We start from the raw sequence: 24,520 nt of genomic DNA on the forward strand, positions 1-24,520 counted from the left end.
AGAAACCCATGGATGTCCTTTTATCCCCTTTCTTTGGATAAATACTCATTTTTGTCTATCTTCTGGAGATGTCAAGGCAGCTGAAGCAGATTCAAGTCGCTGAGCTTCAGCCCCCAGAACTGGCCGGCTCCTTCCCGGCTCTGCCTGGGCACGTCCTCCTCCTCCGCAGCCACACAAAGCTGCTCACAGCCATTTGGGGAGGTGGGCGGCAAAGGGGAACGGAGGGATCGGCCTGCTGACCCACCCCAGAGCTGACCTTGAGAACCACAGCCATCCCCGTCGGGCTGGGCAGAAGCCAATTTTATTGGATTTTAAGTCCAAGATGAATGATTCCAAGTACAAGTAAGGCCACTACCGAGGGGAGACTCTCCTCTGAACAAGATCAGCCCCTGTGCTCTGTCTTTTGAGATGGCAGCGTTTCCAAGAATGCTCTCTCTCTCCTTTGGGGGTTTTTACACGGATGGGATCATTACTATTTGCAATTCCAGTTGTTATCGTCTTTTACAGCATGATGAAGGGCATGTGGGTTTGTTTGTTTCTTTGGGGATTTTGTTTGTTAGGTTTTTGCACAACATCCTATAGTTAGGTGGCTATTTGTTAACCAGCGATCACTGACATACAGGCACAGTAAGGCACAGTATATAACCACCACTCGGTGCCCCTGCACTGGAGGGTAGGATAGAAAGGTGTCAGCAACTTCACACAGACTGTGCTAAAATAATCCTTGAATGTTTACTGTAGATTTACAGTCCTATTGTACGTGTAAGGCAGTACAAAATTCAAAAGGTTATAAAAGAGAAACTGACCTGTGCCATAAAGCAAAATTTGTCTCTTTTTTTGTTGTTGTTCTTAAAGGAAAAAGAGAAGAATTTGTGAGTACTGCATTTCATACATTTATTCAGAATTTGCCACTATTTGCAAGTAGGTTGGGAATATTTATCATTCGACTTCCGCTGTAGCTGCAAATGCATGCAAACCATCTTTAACTAGTTAGTTTAATACTTCACAGCGGCAGCTCAGGGACCAGCATGAACTAACTGTCCAAGTATTTACATGGTCTTTGGCGAGGAATTTACAGCCCACACAGTGTTCCTTCCCTTCAGCGGCACTGATAAAGGTGCCCAGGCAAAAGGAAAGGTGGCTGACATCTGTATTGCAGCAGCACCTGGGAGACATAGTGATGGATGCTGTTGTACTACATACTGTATGAACACTGAACACATGAGCAGGAACTCTTGAAGGCCAAGCCTGTGCTTCTGAAGTAAGCCCAGATACGTCTGCGCAAGCTTCATTCATGCTTGTAACCATGATACAGGCGTGCCCCTAATCCCTCAGGGGTGGAAGTGATGATGCAAGATGATTGTGAGTCTCCTGTCCTGGTACCTCCACTGGGAAAGGGGTGCTCAGGACCTCGCTTCATCATCATCTGCTCCAGCTTCTCCTTCTGTGAAAAGAGGCACAAAACTATTGGCTCAGCTTCTTAGGTAAAATGTTCTGAGACATAAGGAAAGCACTGCAAAGTGCTGTCACTAACAACACTAACAGCATTGTGAGGTTTTTTAAACAGAAAATTAACCACAGACATAGAAACAGTCAAATAGCATCTTTTTGTCATCATCAGGATGTGTAGTGAAAGAGGTTGTTTCAGTGGGGTGGCGCAAAGCACATGGCAAGAAAGTCTGTGCTTTGGTGCTGGGGTGCCCAGGACAAGCTGCCAGCAAGGAGCGGTGCCCTGCGGTGGTTCTTGAGTGGCACCTGCCACACAGCGGCAAAGGTATCCAATGGACCAAAACCAAGGTGACACTCTCTGAACGACATATAGGTTAAAAAATGCACTCTACTCCTTTGCAAAGAGTCATCCACAATCTAATACAGGCAGGATCCACATAGGAGTGATTTCAACTGTTGACAGTGTGCTATAACACAGTTTTGTGGAAAATATATTCGGTGTCACACGTATTTCTAAAACTATATTTCAGTAAATAGCACCCCAAATAAGAAAAAAAATATTTCACTCTTATTCACTACCTTTTATAGTTTTCATTACTGAACAAATTAAAGCGTAAACTTACATTGCAGTATTCTGTTTTCAAACCAATATATTCCCTAAAAGAAACTACAAACTTACTCTTTCTAATATTACTGTAATCAAGTTGTTTAAAATAATCTTTTGAAGTTTCTACAACCCAAACATTACATGATTGTGCCCAAGAACGAAAAGAGGAAATTGTCTAGAAGTAAATCTAGAGAGGATTAGTGTTTATTTAAAGCTGGCCAAGTCTTTAAAAGAATTTAACTCATATATATTAACGACAGATAGCCAGATGATCATTAATATCCACGATACTGCTTTTCAGAAAACATTAGGATGATAAAGTTATCTAATAGATCATGCAGAATGATAAATAAAACATGTAAAGCTCTGCAAGGAAAATGAAACACAAAGGAGGCAGGAATTTCATTCCTACACAAAGATATGAAATATTTATAAGAGAAAAATTTGTTAACTTTGTATTAAGACCTTTCACTCCAAATGTGCTATTTTCAGTATTAGGATTCCGTAGTGATTGCCCAGTTTTCGCTGTCTACCATCAGAAACCTGTTTTTCTAAAAGTCAGCTTTATTATAGACGATTGAAGTGTTTGGCTTCAGTCTGTACTAACTGTTTCAAGAAATCTGAATGTATTCATAACTTTTGGCATTACTGCAGGGCGTTATTCTACAAATTAAGTTTACAGTTGGCAGCGTTTTTTCATAACAAATTATTGATTGATTATTCCAGATATTGCCTGCCCTCGCTCAGCCACCAAGCACTACTCACTGCAGCGCTAAGGCAGCCTGTGCTAGAACTGTTCCTTGGACCGAGTCCCCAGATGCCACATTCCCGTCAGCTGCCACCTCTTCACTCTTGTCACCATCTTCCGCAGAATTCACCCGCGCTCTTCCCCGCTCGCTTTAACGTGCTATACCGCATCACAAATACCTTCCAACATGATACTGCCGGTGCTTATTAGAAGAGCATTTGCATTTACATTGCTTCCTAACAACCTTTATAAATTATTCCCTTGCTGTGAAATTAATAGTCATTGTGTACGCTGTTTATGCGGTTCAGGCTTCTTCATCCTTCAGTCACCATCTAGATCTGCTCAAAGCATATGGGGATGTGTGGGTGTGAACTTCAGTGAATGTTTCTGTGCTGTGCATACATATCCTGGCAAAGCATATTCACACCTATATCACAATGTGACAAGTACTAGGTACCAATTTAAATGGATAGAATCAACTTTAAGTTCAGTAAATGCTAAAAAAGTTAATATTTTTGTTACTTACAAATCAGTGATACCACACTCCATCAGTTTATGTTCCATTTATTTTTCCAGGAAGAAACCATCCAGTACCTGGAATAAAACAGCATTAAAAACTAGTTTTACCTTATACAAAGGAAGCATATTGCAGACAGATTGACATGAGGTAAGTTACCAAGGTGACCTAAGCTTATCATGGAATCGTCCTGATCATTCTGGACATTTTCACGACAATATGCCCAACTTTGTGTGTGCAGAGCTCCTCCCTGCATCCACCGTCCAAGAATAGTCTTATTAGACAGATCATAGAAAAAAAAATAGTTTGTGTTCAAAACATGGTTATGACCAAGTTTGTTTCACACAGACTCTACCATCACCCGTAATGACAGTAGTGAAAATTAAGACTTTCCGTTCCCTTCTTTATGTAAAGAACTTAATACAAAGAAATCCCTATTTCCACTGGGACCTTCAGCTTCTGTACAAATACACAATGATAAGTTTAAGCATTAAATTAAGTTGGAGCAAGGAATCCTTGAGGAATACAAAAACAGAGACGTGAAGAAACAGACAAAAATAAGTGGCCTGCACAGGTAGGCAGTCACTGACTGTGGGATGGAATTCTATACAGCGTGTTCCTTGTGTTACCTGGATCTATATTTAAGAAAGACAGCAATAAATTATCACTTTCCCTCAGTTTTTTGTGTTAATTTCCCCATTTGTTTCATTTAGGAAGTAGCTACTTCAAGTATTCCTTAACCATTCTGCAGGTAGCTGTGATAAACGCCGTCTTCCTACTGCCGTACCAGCTGATTTGTGCAGAGAACATCCACTGTTGCCGCTGTGCCACTGCTGGGGAAACATGGAGACCTGCTGTCTGCTTCACTTTTCATTTCCAGAGCAAACCTAAAATAAAAAATAAAAAAATTACCTCTTTCATTGTTACTGTGCTTAGCAGAGCAACTAGCACAGGGAAGTTGCCAATGAACATCTGTAGCCGACCAAGTGTATCTTGTAAACATGTCTTCTAAGTCAGGAAGAGAAACTGAAACATAGGAAGCAATTGTACCTAAAGGGGTAGTTGCGATTAGTGGGTTTTGGGAAATCAAGTGACACTTTGGAAGATGTACATTTTTGAAAAACATGAACTCTTGAAAATTTTGTCAGGATGAAGCTCGCTGCTAGGAATTTTCCCTTTTCTGTGCGATTAGCAACTTAAAAGGCTGCTGACATATGCTGGCATCTGACTGGCACGATGAGAGCCCTGTACACTGCCACAATAAGCATACTCCTGTTATCTAAATTTTTGTTTATTTTCTTTCAGCTCAAGCTAGCCGGAATGGAGACAGCTCTGTGTATTTAGTCCCTGGGATTTGAAATGCTTCAGAAGAATCCTCCCACAAATCATCTGGAGAGTGGGGCTTGGCATCCATGTGCTCTTGTTTGTGTGTAATCAGCACCCACGTGAGGAAGCAGATTCTGCAGCAGCAGAAGAGCTAGGGTGGCTCACTTCTGCTTCACTCTACTGTTGTGCTGCAGTCCAGGTCCTCACCTGATTTAAATCCATGTATTTTAATGAGATCAACAAAATCCTGCCAGTTTGAAAGAGCTAAGGACCCACTCCATGTCCCTGATCCCCACCAGGGTCCCAGGGAGATCTCGCAGTGTTGCAGCACAGGATCGATGCGCCCCTCTTAGTCTCTGGCTTTCTGGGGGTGCACTGTCGGAACCCCAGGAAGACAGACCTGTCTCAGGCGGGCCTAGCTGGCTCCTGGGGAAGGGTGCGTGACCGGCCACAGAACAATCTTCCCCTGTTCAGCCAGTGGCGACATCTGTGTCTTGTTAGCCACGCACACATCTTTACAATGGCTCTTCTCTCAGGTGGAAGCGAGCTGTGTAGCTTCATTCCATCGATGTGAACAGCTAACAGCTTTGCCTCCAGCCTTCGCATTACCGTTGCGCTCAGGTATGAAGTTAGATTCCTTGTGCTGTGGAGGAGAGGACTTGAAGCACAAGAGAACATTTCATTTTTAATTAATTTGTCTTGGTCCCTTGCGTTCCAAAAATAAAACCAATGCTCCCAAAGTTAAATATTTGCATGGATATTTTGTTATATCCAGACAGACTTTCTGAAGTTTTATCTGAAGCACCTGTAATTCTTAACCCACGCTCATCACCAATACACTTGCGGTGAGGGTCCCACTCGCCGCACGTGTAAATCTCTGAGCCAGATACTGGGTTGATACTCCTGGGTAATGTAAATACATTTGATTAAAAACACACATCAGCGCATCTTCACATTGCAAAGAGGGCCCTTCCAAGCAAAAATATCATGTTTTTTCGAACCCAGCAATAATAGTATGGGTATTCAGTTAATTTGAACTTGGAGACAGACACTGAGGCTAGGGGAAATATTTTCCTGCTGTGGTTAGATCTCCAAAGATCTGTGCACGTGGGAGTCAAGTTGCACTTCACTTTGTGGGAGCTTCAAACCTGACAGTTCCAAGGATAGTCTTGCGGGAAATAAGAAAAGGATTTGTAGGTGGATAAGATGCAAGGGAATCTGAAAAAAAATCCTGGTCCACCAGTGGACTGAACCCATTCCGCAGTGTTTTCAAATCTTTGGTTTTGTCGTTTTTAAAGAGGACTAAAAGTACTGAACATATCCAAATCATTACATAGCTCTGAGATATTAAACATCTCATGGTTTTGCAATCAGCATATGTACATTTTGTCATAAAACCCACGCAGGTACTTCATAGCCCTGGTAGAGTATCTCTTTGCCCCAGATATTTAAGATTAAATGCAACCCTTTTGAAGGCAACTGAAAATGCCTAATTGGCCTATATGTACTCACTTACAAGATCATAAAGTGAAATAGGGTAGCTGACATTCAAGGCTGTGGATGTGGACTCCATAAAAATGTGGTAGCTTGTTCCAACTGTAATTTCCCACAAAATAATTTTCAAGACTATATCTGTCCAACATTTACCTAAGTTCATTTGAAACACCGTAGAGTGGTCAGAAAACCAGAAAAGAACTTACATTTCCCTTTTCTCCAGAGTAATTTGTGGGGCCAGATACCTTTCCCAGAGTAGTAAGAAGGAGATAAGATCCAAATGTAGAATTATTCTGGAAAACAAGTAAGGACCCCTTTTTGGAGTTAAAAAAAGCACAACTAGTTTATACCATTCCACTCCTTTACCCTTACGGTATGCAGCGTGGGCATGCGGTCCTCTCCGCTCCACCAGAGAGTTCAGTAACTAATTCCCAATATCTTTCCTGAGATGCTGCAGAGCACCTTTTTTTACTGTTTATGTGTTTATCTACTCAGTGAAAAAAAATAATCTTAAAGGAAACAAAGCTTAGTCAAAATAGGGAAGATGGAACAGAATTAAAATAAACACTTGCGTTAGCCTATCTAGCTTGCCCCTCCTCATGACTTGAGCTAGATGGCTATTCTCAATCTATTTACCCAAAAAGCATAAAGTGGGTGTATGTCTACCAAGTGAATCTGTGTGCTTACCGCCCCCCCCCCAGCCAGCCAGCCCCCGCCGGCTTGCTCAGGACGAGTGCCTCACCATCCCGGCGCTCCTGCCTGCTCCTTACGGGGCCAAGGTGGCTACTGTTTTCCAAGCTGATATCCTCCAGCTACCTGTGCAGGTCTCGAGGCTCAGCAAGGCTACGAAGACCCTTAACGCCAATTATTAGACACCCTTCAAGGGCTTGCCAACCTAGTTGAGAAACCACATCTCACACGAGCTTGGCCCTAGCCGGATTATGTATGCTGGTTGCCACTTGAAACTTTCCTTGGCTTGCCTGTGCAAGGTGAAGCATGCCAACGCAGCCATGCCAGTGAAAGCTCAGGGAGAATACGTAATTATAAAGAAAGATGTCTTTCACAGCCATGGCTTATTTCAGCCCCCTCACTAAGATGAGATGCAATATTACAAGAGCTTTCAGGAGAAGGCAGCTCATACTGAGGCTGTTGCTGTTACTGTAGCTGTCTTAATTATAATCGTGCAGTTAAAGGGGTGTATGGGGGGGGAATCCTGCACTGTCCTTTCAACTGAGAAGACAGGCATTTTTCATCACTCCTCTTAAAATCATTTCCCTCTGTTTTGAAGTATGGTTTGAGGCAAGCGCTCCAAATCTTCTATCAGACTTGGGTCTCTGATGATCCCCTTAGGCTCCTGTTCTGCTGTATTAATTGAAGCTTAGTGCAGTAGGAAATTTGGCCTCATAAATTTTAGAAATGCTGCATATTTATCTAGTACTACCATAACCTGAGATACATTTTAATTTTTGATGTCACTAATCGCTTCTTTCGTATGGAAAAACACGTTGCCATGGTGAAATCTTAAGATTTTTTTAGACAGGAAAACATCAAAGAGGAACATTAGGAAAGTGTAAAGATTTCCTTCCTTTATAATGCTTGCTGTGTGATACATCTTTGAACAAGTCACAAACATGTGTCCCTCCTTGTTGTAAAGCACATAACAAAACGTGTGCACCTACCTCGCAGGGGCGTTCTGCGGCCTGGTGCTTGTAAAGCCCCTTTGAGGATGAAAAGCATTATATGAGTACTGAGCACTAATCTCGGGCATGCGGACAAGCCACGCACACTCAAAGGAAAAACCTTTCTAATAACATCCATCTGCATCTTGAATACAAGAAAGAAATTGTAAGACAGCCTGTCAATGATCAAGGCTTTTTCATGCAGCTCACCCTACTGTTTGGCAGCTGGCCAGCTCAGCGAGCCTACGGAGGAAAATGGCTCTGAAGGAAAAAATGTGCATGTTAAGCAGAGGACAGCCTTTGTGAAGGGTGAGAAAAAACAAGACAAATACCCTCGGCTGCCAAAGCACTCTCTGGTACATGGAGGAATGAAGTGAGACAAAAGGGAAGGAAGAAACTGCAGTGGGCAGGAGCCTTCTCTTCTCATTAAAGATAACTCTAGCCTGTATGCACGACAATGCTGAAATAAAATGCATTTCTACTTCAGGACCAGGCCTGCTTTACATTAAGGATGTTTCTCTGTAGAGAAGCTGGGAGAAGCCAGGGAAGGATTTATTTGGAGCTGCGGCACCTAAACCAATCAAGAATGCGTGTCAACCTTCAAAACTGTATTAATGATACCACAAAGTCCTTAAAAAAAATTTGTGGGGCAATGCAGCACAATCTCAGCATGCTGAGGAGATCCAAGTGGCCCTTCTTCAGATGGAGTGATGCTAACCTTTTTATTCAACAGGACTTATCTCACTGTCAAAGGCACTTTAACTGGTGCTGCTGACATGCAGGGCTCTGGCTCCCTGAGTCCTCCCCTAGTAATACAAGCCCCCCATGCAGAACCATAAGCAAATTCTTTTGCCTGATATATATACGCACACACATATATATATCTCCAATGTCAGATCTAGCCCCCTTATTTCCTCTCACCAGTCATCTACAGATTCATTTCACTCAAGCTGTGCTCCAGCTGTACAGTGGTGCATTGCTGCAGCAAACATATGGAGACTCAGCCAAGAGTCCTCCTTTGCTTCCTACAGGCTTCCAGGCTCTCTCTCCCCACAGTGCCTCATGCACTACCTCAAATGCAGCAAGGTTTAATTAAAGTAAAATACGCAGGAATTGAACTAATAACAAGAAAATCTCCATCTATCACCCTGCATTTAGAGAATTTCGTCTGGAAAGCTTTCCAGTCCTCCATTAAAATGTTTACATGCGAGAGGTTTCTCCTCTAATAAATCGTGATTTACATCTAGATATTACTTTTGTTCTGATAGCTTGTCTTTACTGAAAAGTCATGACTCACGTGTAGCCTTTCATTCAAATTTCTGCCAAACAGAAAGAGTCCAGAATTAAATATTTAAGCGGCTTTTAATTCACATTACCTTGGCACAGATTAATTTAGCACAACTCATCGACTTCTAACACAATCAATAATTAATGTGGCTGCAGGTCATCTACTTCAGAGTTCTGATACTCTTCCTAATATCTTCCTGCAGTTTGCTCCACGAGCCCAGGGAGAACAGGCCAGCTCTACCACAGTTCACTGGACTGTAATTCACAGAGGAGCTCGGTCCACTGAAATAAAATATAAAATAAAATAAAATAAAATAAAATCCCAACCAACCAAAAAAAAACCCCAAAAACCCAAACAAAAACCACACCAAAAGCCCACACCAAAGCAAAAGACTTTGAATATGCTCTCAGAAGTGTTCAGGATCCAGTAGATGAGCCCTGATGCACTTTCCCGCTGTGGTATATCGTGTTACTAATCCCAGAATTTGATTTCCTGACCTCCCCCACTCCACCCAGGGATGGCAGAAGAGCATGTGTCCATGCCTCAGCTGTCCCAGCCCAGCCTGGCAGCCTAAGCCAAAATCTGCAGCTGAAACCGAGATGCCACAGTGTGGACTGAAGAAACACTACTCACCAGGTGGGGGTATGTGGCACCCCATCTGTCACTGCAGGGCTGGCAACCTGCAGCAGGGGGACTGGCAACTGGGAAGAGTGGTGTTAGAGATCTGCAGCATGCAAAGATTAGTACCGGCGTTCATTTGGCTGTTAATTTTGAATCCATTTCACAGTGTCACTACCTTAACTTGAGCGCGAGAGAAGTCATTCTGATGTCGACAAAGCCAATAAATACTCCAATAAAATAGTAGCTTTCCTGAGACCTCCAGGTTTTTTTTAACCAAATTCAGACCTGCCATAAGTACCGACAAATACATTCATTCGCATAGCAAAAAAAACCCCAACCCCCAAACAAAACCACATTACATAGTAACAGACAAAGCACAACCCTCAGAGTCAAACCTGGGGAAGCACAGAAATCGCATATTAAGGGTAAAGTCTTTAGCATGGCCTACCATCTTCAGACCATCTGCAATGACCCTCTTATCAAATCAACAGCACCATTAACACTGCTACCAGTAAATCCCAGTAAAACAAAACATCAGGTGTTTTTTTCCCCAGCCTTCCAGCAAAAACCTTGGCAGCAAGTTCATACACTCCTGTATTCACAGACTGCTGCACCCAGATACCACAGTTGTTCCTTGAGAAACTCTGTTTTAAAATAAAACAAACTACCAAGTCTAAGCAGGCAGAAAAAGCGGAACGTGCCACAGCTGCAGTATTGCCTGGTATCTCCCTCCGCCTCAGGAACAGACCCCTCCAGCAAGGCAGCTCGTTTGCGAGGGCTGAGGAAGCCCTGATGGCCACCATGTGGCTGCTCACAACTGGAAGTGCCTTTTGAATGACATTACATGTCTTGTTGCTGCTGAAAATTTGGAAGTCATATGATTTAACCCATAGTCCAATGACACAGCAGTCACGTTTTCCCATCTTTTATCTCTCTGTGACTTACTAGGCTTTTTCGGTACAAAATATAACCATACCAATGAGAAGGCTGGTCTTCTGCTTCCATCGTTAGACATGTACTATCAGTTGTGGAAGAAGTTTGCATAGCATAAAGACAGACAAGAAAAATAAAGGTTATCCCCCTTCCTGTATGAAAATCAATACCTATATAAGCACACGTAACAAGCGTAGCACCGCTTGTGTAAGTACGTCACATCTTCAACTACACTGGTATTTTAAATGGCTACACTTTTCCACGAAGGTGAGGACTTGAGGACGAAGCCAGCCTCTGCCCCTGTTTGCTCATGCTGCCTCCCAGCCGCACAGCGCTGCAGATGGCCATTGCATCTGACCATTGCAGATGACAGCAGGCGGCTGTCCCCAGGCCCTGGAGATGCCCAGCAGGGGCTGGGCGCGCTCCCACCCTGGCGTGACAGAGCACAAAACAATCCAGCTGAAAAGCTTGGGGGAGCGGCTGTTGGGAAAGTAAAGGAAGGAGGAGTGAGCATGGGAGAGCAGACTGGGAACAGGAGGAGAGATGGGCACAAGTCATGATGGGAGGAGCAGCTGAAGGGTAAAGAGGAGGAGCTGGGAGCAAAATGTTGTTGAACAAGTAACCCTTGGTGATTCAGAGCCAGTGTCCACCAGCTCAGCTCTTACTCAGAAGATCAGCATTTGCCAGCAAGCATGCACAGACAAGCACTGCCAATCACACACTCAGATACTGCCCTTTAGGGATGGTTGGGAAAAAGAAAACTATTAAAGCGACGATAAAAAAAGGTTCAGTGCACAAATCAGGGCTGCCACGTATGTTTAACTAGAGTGTTAATGAACACTGCGCTATCCTTGATTATTCATTGATTAGAAGTCTGTTTCAGATGTGCTTGGAAATATACTGCTCTTGCTGTGCATTTTTAATACCGTCTGTATTGCTGAAGCGCTGAGGATTTATATTGCACCATACTGGTCCCTTTGGATTCACACACAGAAGTGGCTTGTGCCCTAAGGTGTTTGCAAGCGAAAGAAAAAGCAGGAGACAACAGATGGAACCAGCAGCTGGAGGATCGGCAGAAATCAAGGCAGCTCTGATAGACACGCCAGCCAGACTTTGGTCTGGGGCTCTCTTACTCTGTACCTTTCACCAGCATAAAAAATAAAAATAAAAATAATTTCAAAAAATCACAACAAAATTACTGGGTGAACCAAAGAAAAAGTTAGCTCTAGAGAAAGGCCTGCAAGTTGTCACTTAGATCACTTCCATGGAGTGGAGGACACTGAAGAGCTGCCCAGGAGCCACCTTTTTGGCTAAAGACCCCTTGAAGCAGCAAATGGCAGCTGACACCCCAACAGTCAGGGTCTCTGCACCTCCAGCTCCCTACAGGCACATCACCCTACTTGCCAGTGGGCAGCCTCCAGCAGATTACTGCACCCCTGGACACCAGCGTGTGCCTCTCCGAGCACCCCAGGGGGCTGCCCCCCCGCCGGAGCGGGGACCGGGGCAGCCCAGCACCAGGGACACTCTCCAGGCCAAGGGGACAGTGTGTCACAACGCGTCAGTCCTCAGCACCCATGGTGGGGAAAGGCCACCACTGCGGCGGCAGGCACAGGAGCCCAGGGTCAGCAGGGGCTGGGCCCTTCCCAGGCAAGGAGAGCCCCCACCATGCTCTCCCCCCACCACGGAGCCCCGGGACACCCTTGGGTGGGTGATGGTGCCAGAGGCTTGGAGCCCCTCGCACAGCTGCAGGGATGGTGCCTCATCGTGGAGCAGGGCTGCAGGCTCCATGGGGATGAGGAAGGGCATTGCTGCCTACCTGCCCTGCCCCCGCTTGGCCAGCGAACCCTTGCCTAGCACGGCCGGGAGCTGAAGTACAAGCAGCACAGATAAGAAAGATTAAGTAGCAGCAAAAAAAAAGTATGTTAAATAATACCATCAGGTTTGTTTCTTTGGACACTTTGATGCCTAAATAAAAAGCCCCCCCTACTTTTGTTGTTTAAGTTTTTCATATCAAGTATCTGAGTATTTTTCAAGCACAAGGGATTATTTATTGTGTGGTAAGTGCACAGGGACAGCAACACAAACCTGATATTTCTCAATTTGGAAGCTCTTGTGCCCTGCTCAGCAGTTCTCATTCATTACTTAAGAGGTTGCCCCACACCTGCATATTGAAGAAAAAGCCCTGGTGGCCTTCAAGGAGAGAACAGGCTCCTGGTCCAGGGGCTGAGTGAAGAAGCCTCCTGCTGCCACCGGCAAGGCCATCTCCTGCTGAACAGCAGTTACAGAGATGCTATCCTGCCACAGCTCCATTTGAATTTCAAATGCACCAGTATAAAAGAGCCGAATCCAGAATAAACCTGATGGACTAAAAATATGTAACTTTATTAAATGAATCTGCATCTGTCTGGAGGCCTGCTTGTAAATTATAGTGATGGTCTGTATATAGATTCATACTAATGACATTTTTAATAGTACAGATTTAAAGACTGATACATTTCAGTGCACTCGTATCTTCTAATAATTGAAGGAGAAGTATACTTCGATATTCTATTTCTTCCTTAAATGCCAGGATACTAGAAACAATATCTGGATGGTATAAATTGTGTTACAATACGGTATATGTATTCCATAGCACCGAATATACGAGTATGTGCTCTTCAAGTCATACCCTAATAGCAGAAACTACTACTATGTACAAGCCACAGGAACATAAAAACTGCAGTTTGAGGTCAGGTTAAGAATCCCTATCATCTAATATCCTTGCCAGAATTGCTCTTAAATCTCATTCACGGTTTCTGCCCTGCAACTTCTTTGCGGCAAAAGGTGACTCAATTTAGCTATGAACTGCATGAAAAAGTGTTTCCTTTGATGTTTTAAATCTATTTCTAGCAATTTAATTCTAGGGTTTTGCTTATGAAATGTTGCAACTGCTCCTTATTCATCTTCTTCAGAATGGTCATTATTTAACAGCTCTCTCCTACGGCCTCTTCAGTCATTCAAGAGAGAGAGGGGGAGAACAGAAAATTTATATAGACTTCCTGAAAAAATGAAGTCAAATACATTGTCTTTAATTCCAGATTACTGCTAGTATTTGGCTGTTAAGATTAACAGGATGGCACAGGTTGATAAGCACATCCACATCAACCTCTTTCAGTACCTTTTCCCGTTTTAGCAGATCATTTCATGAGATTGGCAAGAACGTGGAACCAGAACAGCACTCAATATTCAAGATATGGCTGCAGCACAGACATATTCACTGGCGTAGTATCTGGAGGTCACGTTGAGTTGCCTGTTCCGCTATGAGCCAACACAATAGCATCCCCACTCCTTGTCAGAAGGAGCACACAGTGGTAAAACTGCATGGTGTAAATTGTATAAATAGCACCCAGTGACAAAACCAGCCTGTCAGTTTACCTACTCAACTCTTCTGCAGCGTTGTTAATACTATTAAAAAAATAGAGCAATTTTTTGAAAAAATGCCAAGTTGGATAAACCCATTTCAATCCAACTACTGTGCTGCATGCTGTCCAAGGAGCTTTTCTACCCTGCTTTTTATCTAATATCACGGTAAGATTGTTGTTACTCTCAGTAGATGGTGGATTACGCTCTCTTAGGAGCGTAGGTTTTCTGGCAAAAGCACTTTTCCTGAGAAACTAATCTTGGAAAGTGCTTTGGACTCTTCTCGCTGACTGTCCTTAATCCAGTAGCATTGCAAAGATATTGTGTGACACAGGCATTGCTCCTGTGAATGATTTCTGCCAGGCAATTCTGAGACAAGAGGAATAGCCAAGGTTATTTTTAAAGCACCAGAAGTAACTTAATCACAGCAACATAATCACTAATCGAGAATGCACAGCTTGCTATTAGTGACACTGATATCTTGTAAAGAGGAAAGTATAATTCACCTGCTTATTTATAGACTTTGTTGCATGTAATGGAGCAAGTGTGTTGTTGCAGGTGTCCATGTTAGCAGATTGGTTCACAATTAGCATATTATTCATACTCATTCTATGACTCTTAAAATAAAGAGCCAAGCATCTATGTTTCAAGTTCTTAATATTCCAGATAGGCTAAGATTACTGTTCCATTTCTAGTGGTTTATAGATTGGAAGATTAATTATTTTTAAAAAATACCTTAAAAAAATCCTTAAAAATAAAATGAGATCTGTTTATTCATAGTATCTGTAAGCTTCTTGGTTCTGATGTCAAGAAATATATAACTTTCTCGTCACAATCCAATTTTTTAAAAAATAGTGCACTCACATACCTCCACAGCTGTGTCCTAGAATTTCTGCTGATCTCCTGAATCAGCTGGCAACCTTAAGGTCAAAAGGGGTTTGACCTTCTCATATAGACTCAGAAACCATCTTCTCAAGGAAGCAAAGATGATAAAGTGAATGATAAACCTGACCAAGCAAGACTTCTTCACTATATCATTTCAGTTATTCTCATAGAGGATCTGGATTAACTGCTTGAATGACTATATAGCAGGTGACAGGAGGGTAAAGCTTGCTTTGATTTCTTCTAGTGTCTTCCAGCCTCAGGCTCTTAATCAAATTTAAAAGAAAAAGCTAAGCAAATAAAAGCAGAGTTAAATACTACTTGGGAGTATGCACAGGTGATACATTTTACCTTTTGAAGATATCTAACTGCAGTATCAAAATGACACTTCATGTGTCTAAGGGCCTCACTGCCTCTGCCTTCATAACGTATATGTAAAGAAGGAAAGTGCTGAAGAAGGACCATGACCATACAAGAGTCTGAATTTCCACACTCTACGCAAGTGCCACAACTGATGGGCTGTTTGTAATTACAGAGCCTCCGGGCGGGTTAGACTGAAAGTCTCAGCCTGTCCCTCTGCACCAGCCTTCATCTGCTCATTGCCGGAGCCCCCGGTCCACACGCAGATGCTCCAGGGACCCAAAGGCACTGACATCCCTGTGTCGGGTGAGAGCGCTGCTCCGGGCGCAGCCCTCCTGGCCCATGGCGGGAGCAGTTTTGACCTTCAGCCACTTGTTCCCATCTCACACCGTTTGTTTTAGCACCACCATTTCTCCCCAGGCCACCCCCGAGGCCACATGGAAAATAAGATCAGTGAACTGATCTGTGTTAAAAATAACCAGGAAAAACCACAAACATTTTACCGTGCAGTCGAGAAGCAGCTGCTTCAGTGCCACGGGCAGCCCCGGGCAGGTCCACAGAGGGGCTGAAGCTGGTGGCACTGCCAAGAGCTGACACCTGACGTCCCACCCAGCGCTGGTGGTCCGTGTTAGAGGGTCATCAGGGTGGTTCTTAGAGGGTGGGTTCCTACACCAAGCAGGTGAACGTTGTGATTGCCATTTGCATGGGTGTACCCAGAAGGTTGAGATATCTGAGGTACCTTTTCCCTAAAGGCAGAAAAAGGCAAAATCCAGTAGTGAGATGCAGGAACTCTTGATGCCTACTTGTCCCTGATGAGTACTTACCTCTGTGTACCGACTGCCGCTTGGTGCTTTTCAAGGGGAGATACATTAATGGAAGAAAAATGGAAAGCAGTTTATGATGTTGAAAATCTGCCTCCACTTTTTAAAGAAAATAATGGAAGAAAAATAAGCTGGAGAGACATATTTGCATTTGAAGTAATGTTTGAAATTATCGTCTGTAACAGAGCTTAAGCTTTTCATTATTTCTCCATTTCTCATTCACAAATTAATATTTAGCACTCGGTCTGGCTTGACTTATCAGTTTTAAAACAGAATAGAAACCCTTCTTATCACTGATTTCGAATCCCTGGCCCTGGGGCTCTGTTTTCTGAGCAGCTCACTCCTGCAAACCACTGAGTACCTTCAGCTTGTGTGGAAATTAATAGGTTCTGTTGTAAACATACGTCCTGGGTCTGCTTATGCTTTTCATTAAGTCCTCATGAAATAGCTATTCCTAGATAACACCAGCTGTGGCCATTTCATACTGGAAAGTGATTGGGACTTTCCAGTTTAACTGGAACCAGGAACTCTAGAAAAAGAAAGCCCACACATGGAATTAATTTGAAAAAAAAGTTAATCAGAGCAATACCAAGCACAGCTCATGGTATTTGCTATATGTTTGTAGGGGTTTAAGCCAGGTTAAAGGTGTTCATCACAGGGTGACAAGGCCAATTTTGGCCTTGATTCTCTGAAACCTTACACAAAATATGCTTAACCATAGCCACCACGAGTAGTAATCCTAACTACCAGCTTCAGCTGGTCACATTCTGTCGTCTGGAAGTTAGTCTGGCCAGTAGGATGAACTATTTCTGTTGTTGTTGAGGGAGTGGGAGGACACTAATTCCCTAAAGGGTGTTGTAAATTCAAGCAGTGGTTCTGTATTTAGCAATTATTTGGTTCTGTTCTTTTAAATATGCCCTACTAGCATATGTGCTTGCTGGGGAATAAGACTGCTAGGATTTATGTGGTTATTTATTTACATTAGTATAAATAATATGTAATGCCCTAGCTTGTAATTAATATTTCAGCAATGACAGTGAAACAAAAGGAAAACCATTCTCAGCGTTATTCAAATAATTGTCATTTCTACCATCATCTCATCCCATGTTCATCATTCTGGGAATATGCCCACAGCTTTCTCCAAAAACCTGATGAAATAAATAGGGCTTTCGTGCCTAGAGAATCAGTGCATCTGGACCCAGCCAGGGAGCATACTGCAGAGATCTCAAGTCTCCACAGAGTGTTTGCTGCCAGCAGCGCCTCTCTTTATCTGACCAAGAATAGCTGCTCAAACGCCTTTGCTAAGCCAAACTGTTGAGAGGCAGTCCCTCGGGAATCAAGCCAGGGTTTTTCCCCGTGACAGATATATTCCATCTTCATTCTTATTAATGGAACATTTATAATTGATTTTCTTTGTTTACCCTTTCCCTTATTCTACAGGGAAGAAGGAAAGTCTAAACTTTGTTTCTGTATGGCAAACATGAAGGCGTTCCTTACAGAATGTTAATCACACAGTGGGAAGCACTGAGAGACTGCTTTGCTTCCTATTAAATTACAACTCAATTCCTACAGATTATTCATATACATTGTTTCTTCTGAAGTCCAGACAGAACAATAACACATAATTAGTGGAGATTCTTCTCTGTAAAGGGGAATGCACAGTTACATGAGAGTTCAGACTATGGAATTGAAAAATAATAAACCCCATGGAAAAATCAGGACATAGTTCCAAGCTATATTTTCTGTGTCAGCAAAGTTGATTTAAGAGGTTCCTGCTTTTTATTTTTGCACCTATGGCACAGTCCATTGCCTTTGCACTTGTGCTGATGCAACTGTTTTGTGGCTGTGCTGTAAACTGGATTAGTGAAACAATCTTAGGAAAATTTCCCCATCACCTTTAATTAACAGTGAAAAATGTTATAAATTAGCAGGACCCCATCATGCAGATGCCTTGGAACCACACTGTGCATCAGCTATTAGCTCAGAGAAGCAGGCTCGGTTAGTACCTGCTCCTCAGAGCTCAGCTGCTGATTCCAGGATGCTGGAAATGCAGATATGATGTTAAAGGAAGCACTGCATGGACTACCCACACTAAAAATTTTTCCCCATGCTGAACAGGACTGAATCCAGTTTTAAAAGGTGCCCTTCCCTGTTAATGCAACATGGTCAAAACAAAATCATCAGACTTTACTGAGAGGCTAACCTGACTTTGAGCTGGAGTGATCTCTGTTTCAATTGTTTCTGCACATAGTGATTTATTTTCAGTTAATACGGATCCTGAGAAGACATTGACTTGGAAATTAATCCTTTTCCTAGGAATAGGAGTCAAGCATTATCTACACTTGAAAATTCAGTTGGATTAATATTTAATTATAGAAACTATTCTGGAATAACTCCCCAAGTAGTTCACAAAAAGAGTTCCTTTCTGTTCTGTTTTGCTTCACCCATTTTCAAGAGCTGCTCCATGTGAAAACTCACCCTCCTGTTTTGTGTTTCTGTTTTTATTTTCTGGTAACTATGATAGTTTGGAGATGATTTCTCCCCGCCCCCCCCCCCCCCCCTTCCCCCTCAGTCTGGATCAATACAGCTCTACTAGCTAAAGCAATAGCATAAATATCAGTAGACCAGCAGGGAATTAATTTAAATCTATACCAGCAATGAAGTCGTCTGGCATCATCAGCTGCTGCTCCAGTAGGAGACTTTGTCAGCACGCTTCTAATGGTTTGTCCTTTTAACTAAAAACATGGCTTGTGGCTTTTCCAGAGGCCTGAACCCACACTATCATCTCCGTGTGACAAAGCTTTAGGGCTGAGCCTGGTGCAGAAGGAACTCTGGCTGATGCTCAAAGAAAGACCTGTCTTCCACTGTAATGATGAAATATTTTGCGAGCTTTACATTTTTTTCATAAACACGGACAACAGGTCCTCAGCTGAAAACCTGTGTGAGGTTTGACTGGCTAAATGATATTCGATGGCTGAATCATTATAAAGTCCCAGTTACAAAGGTGATGATGGAAATGGTTAACAATACTATCCCTCTCAGGCAATCGTGATCTTAACAACTTAGTCATACTAAATTTGGGGTGTCTTTTTTGAAGCTATTATCCAAGTGCTTTGTAATAACCATTAAGGCAGAATCTGCCATCATATGCTGCCAAACTCTAACAACCTTCAGTTTTGGCAATAAAAATATCAATACTAATTTCAATCTGTAAATTGATGCTACAGAGACTTTGGTGACTTATGAGCTCCCGCAAGACACTTGCCCTGTCTGCACAGAGGAGAGACACTGCTTGCAATCATGAGCCCTCAGGTTTCTAGCTCTCTGTGTTGCTAGAGCAGTTTTCTAAATACTTGATTTACTTATTTATATTTAATCCATACAGACTGTAAGAGCACAGGGCTCCTTGCAAAGAGCACCACTGCCTGTATTTTACTGGCTGTGACACGGTGGTGTGGTGGTCACTGGGCAGCCTCAGCAAGAGTGGAACAGTGAGGGCAGCTCTGTGCCTGTCCACCCTCCAGCATCCTGCACTGCAGCCAAAGGGAGCTCAGGTGCTCGGGCTGGTGGGAGCTGTGAGGCTTTCCAGCCAGATGTCCCACCTGAAGGCTCAGTGGACCTTGGGACATCAGGAGTATGGCTCCGCTTCCCTGTTCTGGTGCAGTACCTTCTGGAGGCACACCTGGTCAGCTGGAACTGCATCTCATTCCATAAATTCAGACCCTTTTGTAAATCTGCACTAAAATTCCATGTAGACGCATCTCTGATTGACCTGAAAAGTCTCTCAGACTCACTGGGCTTTGTTATCTGAAGTAACTTTCCTTCAATGATATTTTAACTTGACATTGAAATCAATTAAAATGAATTAAAGCCACTTTAATTCTGGATTAGAAAACCTATATTGACTTAATTTAGTAAACCAAAGCCACTTTAAATATTATCTTCGGCTAACACATATTCATTTCCTGAACACGTTTATATAAATAAAACTGAAAGCACCATTTTAACAGGTAAGCACTCCATCAAAAATAACAGAAAGTTGCCTTTTACCAGAAGAAGGAGGCTAATTTTGTTTCGTGTCATGCCACTTCTTCAATAGCCAGATTTTCGGAGCAGGAAAAAGGAATGTTTCTGTGAAAAAACCCATACGTGACCCCCACTCCAGGAGACACGCTCTAACAAAAGGTATAACAAGTACAATGTTCTTGCAAAGTGGAACAGCTATATAAAATTGTTGCATTGTAAGAAAGATAAAAGAAAATAAAGCACACTGAAATAGGTTAGTAGCAAAAAATTTAAATGAGTTTTTCTGTCTTTTCCGTCTATAAGGCCAGATGCTGTGCATCATTTCAGAACAATGAAGCCTGAACATACCCCCTCCGTAGGAGCGACATCTCCAGCAACAGAGGGTGCCAGCAGTGCTAACTGCCTGTGGTTATGTACTGTCCTCCATACGTATCGCCTCACAGGCCTCACCACCCTGGTGGGACTGGACGGGGTGTGAGGGAGCTCAGCCATTCCACCAGGGAACATCTCCAGAGGGGAGAGCAGAGTAAGGTGAGGAATACTTCATATATGAAATTACCTGAGTTGCAGAAAGCCGCGCTCTGCTTTGCAGTTTCATGCTGAATTATCATTAGGGCTGAGATGAATCATGACCTAAAGAAGGAACAAGAGAGAACAGAGCTGTTAGATTAAAATCTATGCTAAGCAAAACATCAGCCCAGGCTTACAGAAGCTTCAAGAAAGTTTTTGTAACAGTTTGCCTGAAGTCCGGCTTCCGGGTGGATGAAGCTGCCTGAAAAATAACCTGACTAAAGCATCCTACTTAATATAACACAACAGCTGCTTTTAGGGGCTGAGTGGCTGTGGGGTGATCCTCCCACATGACTAGAGCTGGCAGAGATGCGGGAGGAGCTGTGTGAGGGAGTAAGGTCTAACCCGACATAAGCCATCAAGTGGTCTCACCTGGCCGATTCCCAAATGCTGCAGAGAGACCCAAACCATCGGGCTGGCAACCCCTGCGTGCCCAGAATCCCACCGGGTGCGTGTGCTCGCAGATGTTGTTCGGTCTCGTGCAGGGCGTGGGGTGCAGAAGTAGCAAAAAGCTTCAGACACCTGAATTTGTTCCTCTTTCCACTTGTTCTAGGTCCTCATTTCGACCCTCTTGTTCACACATCTAGTTACAGTTGAATTTGTATTTGCGTTAGGTTATAAGAAAAAGATCTACAGCTTGATTCCTGAAACAATTCGTATTTATATATGTAGATGTGGTATACATCACCTTTTTTATCATACACACCCATGCAAGTTCACATGTGATGATATGGGTATATTTAACTTGCTATGTTTATTGCATAGTAGTTTTAGAAGCCCAAAATAGGCTAGGAATTCGATTTTTTTTAGGGCTGTATGAAAAAATACTACTATGTTTTTTTCCTAAAACAAGCGTTTTCAATAGTTAAGGTGCTCTTACATTGTGCTGCAGTGTGTCTACACTGAATGCCGTGTATCCCTCCAAATACACCCTTCCTAAAACACCAAAAAGAGAGAAAGTATGTAAGCTATTCATGGTTTTTATCTGTTATACACCATGTTGGAAATAGACACAACTCATTAAGTGAACACAGTGAGGGGAAGGGAAATCGGTGCCTCCTGGGAGCAAATGAGCCTGCTTTGTGGGAAGGAAGATTCCCAAGGACAGAGACAGCTAGAAAAAGCAAGTAGAAATGAGAAATCTTGGGAACTGGAAAGCTGTGGCATAACTGGGATTAGAAAATTGCTGGGAATAGCAAATGCACAGCTCCTGAAGTGAAGGAAAGAAAAATAATTGTGGGGAGCCAAAGGACAGTGTGTAGCATTTAACATGACCCAGGAAGCTGGTGAAAGGTTATTTGAGCAGGAGAGAGCCTGCAAGAGAGGACCAGGGTCAGGTGTGGGTACAGACCTTTCAGAGCCTGGTTTCAGTCCGAGTTTTCTGCAGTTACAAAATTTGCCTTGACTTAGTATTTATCTGCTCATGTGAAACCAGCTTTTGAGCTTAAGGGGTCTTCTGTGCTTCTTGAGGCCCTTTGAAGAAAAGTTGTAGGGGCAACCTTGGATCTGTAGCTGACTGGGAGCTCCCTCAAGTAGAAAAAACCAGGTTCTCATCCCTGAACAGCTGCCCTTTTTGGTCCTCATGGGGATCTGGTGTTCTCTTCCCAGACACAAAACAGACTATCCGCCCCTCCCCAGGGGAAGAAGAGCAAGACAGGGGGATAGACTTTCCTATTTGACCCTCCCACCTGGGCAAGGAGAAGGACCTCTCCCCGTTTGCTTTCCCCTGCTCACAGCTATTCACAAGCAAAGGAGTATCTTCAGTACCACAGTATGAAAGTAGCTGCAGGTGGAAGCGTAGTAAGGGGATGGAGCTACTTATCTGAGCTAACTAGCCATTGGCAATAAGAAGCCTAACTGTAACAGATCTATCTGAAAGGAATATATCTGGGACAAAACTGACAAATCTTTAGTTTCTAGGGGCTGATCCTTTGTGAATTAATGTGATACAGGGAGATAAAAGTCGGCAGCATTCAGACACTCTGCAAGCCTCCTTTGATCCCTGAGGACAACCTTTTTGCGTTCCTGCTGTGCACCACCTTTCCAGGCCAAACTCTGAATCTTCGTTGATCATTTCTCCACAAAGTCTGAACAGGCATATGGTCCTGGAAAGAACTATTGTATTGACTAACATCTCCTGCCATTACTTACAAAATATTTCCTGCTGAAACAAATCTGGTGTGAGCCTGAACTTGCGAAAACATGAATAAGGGTGTGTGTATATATTACACAGGTGCATAACCTCCATGTATATGTTGTATGTGTGTTATACCAATACACTAGGTTTGCAATACTGCTTTTCTGAATTCAATTATGTGTACCTGAATCCTCTCTCATCTTAACAAAAAAGTGTTCACGTGCCGTACCAAGGGATGCTTTGGTACATTTGTGCAGAGCTGTGTGTTCTCAGGAAGCAGTAGTTGTTTAGGAAAGACTTGTCCAATGTGAGTAGGTACATCCCAGAGGTGCTGCTGTGCACCCACAAAGGGTCTGTAACAGACAAGGGGGATGTTAAGTCTCTCTCAATTACAGAAGCAGCTGCTGTGTAACATGCGCTATCACAGCCTGACGCATTCGACAGCTCTGGCCATGAGACAGGCCAGCAAAAGCCGAGCTGCGCACAGGTGACCAGAGGTCCTCCTGCCTCACCCCCTGGTCTGCTGTGTGGCAAAGGGCGGTTAGATTTAGCATAATACAACAGGGGTTTTATCCATTATCAGCTATGTGTTCATAAATGAACTCTGCGATATAAAATGAACTCTCAGTATGCAATGGGGTTTCTTTTTTATAGCATATAGATTTTATGGTCTACTTTGTGCTTCTAAATGGGCTCTTTCTAGTACTCAAATGGATCTGAACCATTTTCTTCATGTAAAATCAATAGCGGACATGGATTCCAAGTCTTTCTTTAAATATCCAAGCATCAACAAATAATTTCACCACTCTCATTTCTGATCTGCAGATCTTGCTCTCAACAGAGATGGAAATAAAAACAGTTTAAGCTGCTTAGTGAAGATGAAATAAAAAGCTTTTAGAACAATTTATTAAAGAAATAAAGCTTTTAGCTCGTTGTTCATCATATGATCTTTAACCAATTTTAAGCTAAAATATAGTGCTTATATTTTCTCTCCTTTACACCGTAGATACACTGTTGAGATATTCTAACCAAGTGTGTTTAAGACACCAGAATTGTTAGAATAATGCTTTCAAATATATTGTAGAGTGGTAATTCTTAACTCGTAGTGCTTCTGCCAGTGTTAACACCTCCAAATTTCTGAAACATGCTGAATGAGGGCCTTAATGCTGTCACCATAGAGATGACACTTTGCAACCCTTATTTATGTCTCCTTGATTGCACCAAACACATGCACTCTTTATAGACAAACGGTTTTGATTTCTTGAGGATGATTTCTCTAGATGATGTTTTAAATAATGTCGCTGTAGAGACATAAATATTATTTTGTAGCATGGTGATTTTTTCACGATAAAGAATACTGTAAACCTTCAGATAGAGGAAAGACAACAATCAGTTTGAATAAATGCAAAGGAAATTCCTTAGATAAAATGACAGACAGACAGAACAGACACTCTCTTTGTCTCCATGGAAAAGGATGAAAGAACCTGGTTTTTGTATTTGGCCAATGAACTGGAAAACACAGGAGAGAAGGTATTCTGGGTAAACTAAAACAAAGATATTTTTCTAGGATTAGAAAACCAAAACCACTTCTTTTTTCTTCCAAATAGAAAAAAAAAAAAAAAAGACATTTTAAAACTGTTTTTACAATATATTGCTTTTTTTC

At 42.7% G+C, this 24,520-nt stretch overlaps 1 long non-coding RNA gene across 4 annotated transcripts; it reads right to left on the reverse strand.

Annotated features, from left to right (window-relative positions):
- Positions 1–811: 811 nt before the first annotated feature.
- On the reverse strand, positions 812–21,328 carry LOC119143476. 4 transcript variants are annotated; one of them, XR_005102722.1, is made up of 7 exons: positions 21,093–21,328; positions 20,710–20,783; positions 15,807–16,049; positions 9,197–9,389; positions 4,109–6,434; positions 3,331–3,398; positions 812–1,444 (listed from the first exon to the last, which is right to left on the reverse strand). It is a non-coding gene; the product is annotated as an uncharacterized LOC119143476 (long non-coding RNA). The 4 variants fall into 4 exon arrangements; XR_005102719.1 differs by having other exon boundaries at positions 20,710–21,328; XR_005102721.1 differs by having other exon boundaries at positions 813–1,444; positions 4,109–4,208; positions 20,710–21,328.
- Positions 21,329–24,520: the final 3,192 nt, after the last annotated feature.

The sequence above is a fragment of the Falco rusticolus genome, chromosome 1, assembly GCF_015220075.1.
Source record: "Falco rusticolus isolate bFalRus1 chromosome 1, bFalRus1.pri, whole genome shotgun sequence".
NCBI classification, from domain to species: domain Eukaryota; kingdom Metazoa; phylum Chordata; class Aves; order Falconiformes; family Falconidae; genus Falco; species Falco rusticolus.